General features: G+C 36.5%; 1 protein-coding gene across 1 annotated transcript in view; it reads left to right on the top strand.

The window, feature by feature from the left end:
• The window catches only part of XPR1 (xenotropic and polytropic retrovirus receptor 1), a 128107-nt gene that overhangs the window by 588 nt on the left and 120893 nt on the right, over nt 1-6626 (top strand).

The raw sequence follows: 6626 nt of genomic DNA, 5'->3' as shown, positions 1-6626 counted from the left end.
CTTCTTTCCTCCTCCCCTCCCCTCCCCTCTCCCCTGACCTCTCGTCCCCACCCCGGGCGAGCGCCCCCGTGGCCAGGTTTGCTCGCGTTTCTCTCCCCGAGGAACCCTCCTCTCCGACCAGCCCCTCTGGCGGTTTCCTTCGCCCCGTAGAGCCCTTCTGCCTTTGCCCACTCGCCACTGTTGACAAAGGCTTCGTAACTGCGCTGAAACTTGATTGAAATGAGTATCACACATGCAGTGTGAAACCGACGTATTGTCATCAACTACTCCGTTTGCATGAGAAGACTCGTTTGGCTGTTTGCATGGAGTATGCAAACTAATCACGTCTTAGGTTTTGAATTCGACTCTTCTGTTGTTTTGGAAAGGAGTGAAGGGGCAAGAGGAAGGAGGAAAGAAGAGAATTATTAAAATTTTCAGGTTTTTTTTTCCCCCCCTTAAATTTTAACTATGGAGAAAAGTACTGTATTGTAAACAGTGTACTTTTTTTTTTTAAGCCATACCTGCCTATTACAGAAATCATGCCCCCCCCCCTTCCCTCCTAGTTTCTGTGATAACCTGTAGGGTACTTAATCGATAGTGGTAAGGAACCTTACATTAATACAGGGGGAAAGTGAAGATAATGAGCCCATGTATATATTCAGAAGGTGAGATAACCTGAAGGGCTTTAAGCATTGCAATAGGTTATTCCCCGTAGCTGGCAGTTCAGCTCCTGGATAGAGAAAGACTCCAGGAATTCACATCTATGTTATGTGCAAGAACAAAGAGTATAAAATCAATAGGAACACAAATACGCCAGCTAGATTTTGTGAAATAAAATATTTTGGTACTCTGTTCCATTTCTATTTAAGTTCAGTGATAGGGTGTTTCAGCAATAGTGTGAGTTTATTTAATCATATAGCAGTTGTAATAATTGAAGAAGACGGGGAAAGGGCTGTAGGTCGGTTAAACAGAACCTTGGAAGATTGTAAAATAAATCCACCTTGTAACATACAGCATTTTATTATTGCCAGAAACGAGAGGCCTAAAATTAGTAATGCTTTTCTTGTCACTTAATTTTCTTATAGTGTTTTGTGGCTGCATTTGTGAGAATGAAATAAGGGGATAGCTTTTCAGCCTGGAGAGTTTTTGATTTATTGTTCCTAATAACATTCAGGCAGTTTTAAACCTTGGCTAGAGTCCAGACGATGGTTTTTATTGAAAGGAGGGTATTGGTCTTTCCTCTTTCCAGTAGTAGTAATTTTCAGCACCACTGCCAGTTCTTCATAGAGGCATAGGACATAGCATGCTGAGGCAACATCTTGCACTTGCTGTATAGCATGGCATGCTTGATTTGGGCAGAAGTAATAGTGGCTGTTTGCTATGATTCATTTTAAGAATTACAACACTTAACTATTTCATAGAACTGTATTAATTTGGAATATCTGGGGATGGAAGTGAAAGCGTACGATTTAGTTTGAAAATGCAATTACCTCCTGATTTGTAATGTCAGCTTTGTGGCTGGAGTAACCACAGTAATTCTGGGACTCTTCATTCACTTACTCCATTCGAGTACTAGTCTTAAATGGTTACTCAAGGTTGGTTACAAGAGGGACAAAATTCCTGAGCACATTTGTGATTGTATTATCTTTCCCAGGCCAATTATAAATCATTTTGGGAAAAATTCATTTACTGTGGATAATGGAACTTTTATTTTGCAGAGAGTCCCTACTATGTGACTCCTGCCCTGGATAAGCTCATTGTTTGGTAGGCAAAATTAAATAAGGGGCACTATTCTTTGTGCATTGGAGCAATTAAAGACATTTTAAAAAATAGGGCTAGGATTTATGTGTGGTATATTGTTTCTCAAGAGCTGGTGCTGGTCCTTTAAAAATAAAGAGAAATACATAAGAGTGTTTTGCATTCAGAAATTTTGGCAGCTTTAAAACTTAGGAGGGAAGAACATCATAAAAGATGTTAGTCTTTGCTAGAGAAGAGAACCTTCTTGTAATGCAATAAAATGTAGTTTCTCATGTATGAAGATGATGCTCTTGGAACACTCTTAGCAGAATAGACACTTGCATTTGTTATTCAGGCACTGGTAGTGAAATTTTGGTATATTACCCCTGATTTCTAGTCTAGGGTGGTTTCTAGTGCTAAACCACTATGCTTTTATCTTTGGTTTTTATGTCATTTTGCTATATTAAATTTTATTTTAAGCAGAGCATTACATAGAAGCTGACAATTTTGTTTTATATCTGTAATTATGTGTATTATTGGATATACTTGGTCACACAATAGTGCTAGTTCTTGTATATGTTAGCCATAAGACCTTGGGGACAGTCTTTTTGCCTTTCCAGGACTCTTTCCTCCTCCATAAAGTAAGACTATAGGCCCAGAGCTTTTTAAGGTTCATTGTTGTTATAGGTTTTTGATTTAACTTTTAATTGTTTTTCTTTCTTGGATTGTTAAAATTATTTGATAGTGACCCATCAATATCCTGAAAATTATTGGAGTTTCTAATTTAAAAGTAAATTGTTGAGTTCCTAGACAAGGTCTTCATACAGAGAATAATAAAGCACAAAAGAATAGAGCAATATGGAGAACCGTATGAAGAACATCTATTCCGTCCACTTCTGAATAGTTTTTACAAGGAATTAAAAAAAAATGAGCGTAGACTATTCCTGTTTCCAGTAATCTATTTGAATGTACATCTTGGCATGTAAAGTAGAACATTAATAAATTTTTGTAAGAATATTTTTTAAAAATTTAGGATCAGTGATTGTATAGAGTTCTGTAATTGATTAATCAAAATTAGCTTAGACCACTTTCAACCAAATAGACTAGTCTGACTATGTTAATATTTTACAGAATATTAACAAAAGAAGCAAATATATTTGGTGCCTTAGGCTGCTGACTTGAATTTTCTTCCCTAGGGTCCGGTGGTTTGGTTTCTCAGGAACCAGAAAGGGTTTTTGTCAGTGTATACTTTAGTTTTGTAAGATACTAAAATAATGAGGCTCCTAAATTTTATGATTTTAGACTTTAAAGGAAATTTAGAGATTATCTATCTCCTTGTTTTTTCAGGCAAGGATCAGATCTAGAGACGTTAAGTCACTTGTCCAGGATCAGATATAGATAGCTAGTCTCTTAGGCACAGATGTTTCAGCATTAGGAGTCAGTTCACCCTAGCCTAGCTCTGTGACTCTGATTAATTCACTTTCTCTTTCTGGGCTTTAGGTTCTTCATTTGTAACTAGAGCCAACTAGATTTGATGGTTTCTAAGTCACAGCCCTGTATTTTCTAAGGACCCATCTGGCTCTAAATTTCTGTATGTTTTTATGGTTTAATTGTATGATATATGAAGAGGAAATAATTTAAAGGAATATTATTAATAACATCCTTTTAAATTAATAGTGTTCTTTCAAAAATTTTTATATTTTAATCTGTGAATGGAAAGCTGACTCAAAGAAACTCTTTTGTTTAATTAAATAAGCAGTGATAGTCATGGATTAATATTTTGTTGCAGGATTTGGGAAAGGAGAGATTCTGCATAACTGCACATCCCTTATTTTCAAATGTAAGGAAACATTGCCATAACACAATTGTGCTTTTCATTTATAGAACTCTCCCATGAGAACACTTGTGTTGTAGGCTTCAATTTCCCAAAGGTATTGTGTTGATTAGTTAGGGTTAACTTGCCTTGCTGGAACTTGTTTGAAATTTCCAGTTTGGCCACCCGATGGGGCACAAATCACATTTTTTCTTTCAGTGCTTCTGTAAATGAAAGTACAGTGTAGCATATTTAAGATAACACTTGTACATGATTGTGTCAGTAAGATGCCTAGCATTTACAAATGTTTCTTAAATGAGTGAATGAATGTTGTATGAGACAGGAAGGTATTACTGTTCATTATTATGTTCCTATAATGAAATGTGTTAGGGTAAGTATCCTGAGAAGATTATACTTGTCCATCCAACCCTGCAGTTTGGTTTTGGAACAGCTTTTGGGTGAAGGCCCAGATCATAAGAACCTAAGAATCTTATTTGACCTGTGGTGACCATGGAAAATTAGTTCTAGCTTCAAATCTAGCCCTAATCCGGAAAGCATTTGAGAGACTGATTAAGTTGTGCTGGTTAGGGGTTTCAAGTATATTTGCATTATAGACCCCAAAGGAGAGTACTCCTAATTTCCATAGAGTAAGAGAAGGTAGTATTAGATAGTAGTAGCTATATTTATTTTTATGCATCAGAGAAGGAAGAAATAACATTTTACTAAAAATGGATTGATGTGACCTTGTTTAGTAGGTATTCTTAGGGAATTTTCAGTGGATAGTCATAATCAAGTTTTGCAATCAACTGAATCCTGAAGTTTGAATTAGAATGCTATATTATAAAATTATTAAATTAAGATGTTAATAAATAATGAAGCTTTTCAGTTATGTTCTCTAAAAGTGTTATTATTGATACTTTCTTAGATTAAAAATATTTTTGTAGTATTCTCAAATGAAAGGTAAGAATTATTTTATCATTGTCTCATCTTTTAATAACTTCTATTTTAAAAATTGTATGTTTTGGCCCTGGCCGGGTATCTTAGTTGGTTAGGGCATTGTCCCAGTATGCCAAGGTTATGGGTTCCATCCCCTTTTAGGGCACATAGAAGAATCAACCAATGAATGCATAAATAAGTGGCACAACAAATCTATGTTTTTATCTCTTTCTCTTCCTTCCTCTCTCTGTGAAATCAAGAAATAAAAAATTCTGTGTTTTATAATGTATACAGTTTTAGAAGGATATAATTTATAAGTAAACTAGAGGCCCGATGCATGAAATTTGTGCACTGGGGTGGGGGATGTTCCTTAGCCCGGCCTGGGCCCTCTTGCAGTCTGGGACCCCTCTCTCCTTACTGCCCACCTGCAGCAGAGGAGGGAGAGGCTCCCACACCGCCACTGCACTCGCTAGCCGGGAGCCCGGCTTCTGGTCAGTGCACATCATAGAGACCGGTCGTCTGGTCGTTCCGCCGTAACAGTCCTTAGGCTTTTATTATATAGATATTCATAGGAGATGGATTTGACGTAAAAAATGCTTGGAAGACTGCTCAAGTTGCACAGCTTAACCAAACCTGGGTTATGGGTTGCTTGGTATTGAATTGGCTTTTTAAGATTGAGAGAGTGTCAGAATTCACTAAGGTTCTTGCCTTTTCAGGTCTTCCCCTTACCTAGTAAATGCTAAAATAAGCCAAGTAGACAAAGCTCATGAACATAAATAACTTAAAAATTATTAATTCACTCAACCAATATTTAGAGGGGTTTTACTTTGGTATAGGATGATTTGTTATTAAATTTTAGCTGTTTTATTATCTTAAAAATAGAAAGAAACAGTATTTTTTGTTTTTGTGCGTGTTTTTCCTTTTATATTTCAGTAAACATACTGTTTTCAAAATTAAAGATTGTGTTGAAAGGGAAGATTGCAGATCGAGGTCCTGGGACATAGTTATAAATTTGGATCACTTGTGTAAATGATATGGAAGACTTTCACCTTAGTTTTTCAAACTCTTTATGTTATACACCTTTAAATCTAATTTGTTTATAGGAGGAAATAATTACCTATTTCTTCCCATCACCAAGCAGGTATATGGTATTTATAGGAACTAATCAGAAAATTCTTTAAAAGTTGTTTATTTTGCTGAAACCGGTTTGGCTCAGTGGATAGAGCGTCGGCCTACGGACTTAAAGGTGCTAGGTTCGATTCCGGTCAAGGGGTGCAGTGTGGGACCCCTCTCCTGCCTACACTACAGTTGAGCCAGTATAACCTACAAGTATAGATTTTGCAGTGCAAGTAGTTGTTTAACAAATTCCAGCTCCACTGCTTTTTAGCTGTACAACCTCAGGCAAGTTACAGAACCTCTCTGTATCAGTTTTTATAGCTTTATAATGGGCATAGTATTAGAGCTTATTTTGTTGTTGTTATATCTTAGAGTAGGGGTCCTCAAACTACGGCCCGCGGGCCACATGCAAATACAAATATTGTATTTGTTCCCGTTTAGTTTTTTAACTTCAAAATAAGATATGTGCAGTGTGCATAGGAATTTGTTCATAGTTTTTTTTAAAACTATAGTCCGGCCCTCCAATGGTCTGAGGGACAGTGAACTGGCCCCCTGTTTAAAAAGTTTGAGGACCCCTGCCTTAGAGCAGTTTTTTTTTTTAACTTTTTGGTCTCAGGACCAAATTGAAATTCTTAAAAATTATTGAGGATTCCAGTGTCTATTGATACATGCTGTATTAGAAATTAAAACTGAGAAATCTTAAAAATATAAAAGTATACAAGCACACTTATTAGTCATCAGAGACATGACATCACACTTCATGTAGCCTCTGGAAAACTCCACTGTATACTCTTGGAAGAATGAAAGTGAAAAAAAAATGAATGAAGAAAAATGAATGAAGTTGTAGTATTATTATGAAAATAGTTTTGACCTTTTGGGTTTCCTGAAAATTTTCTGTTTGTTGCTGCCTTAGAGTATACCAGGTAAGACTCCTATCAGAAAGTAAGGAAATGGCCTGAGAAAAAGCTCTAGTGTTAGGAAGCACATAAGAGGATAAGGGAACCCCATGGGTGAGGAATGGGTGAGAATTCTTTGGTATCTCTTT

The sequence above is a fragment of the Myotis davidii genome, unplaced genomic scaffold (genome assembly GCF_000327345.1).
Source record: "Myotis davidii unplaced genomic scaffold, ASM32734v1 scaffold591, whole genome shotgun sequence".
In the NCBI taxonomy this organism is placed as follows: Eukaryota; Metazoa; Chordata; class Mammalia; order Chiroptera; family Vespertilionidae; genus Myotis; species Myotis davidii.
The sequence above is the reverse complement of the archived record's forward strand: the minus strand, read 5'-3'. Positions and strand labels throughout refer to the sequence as shown.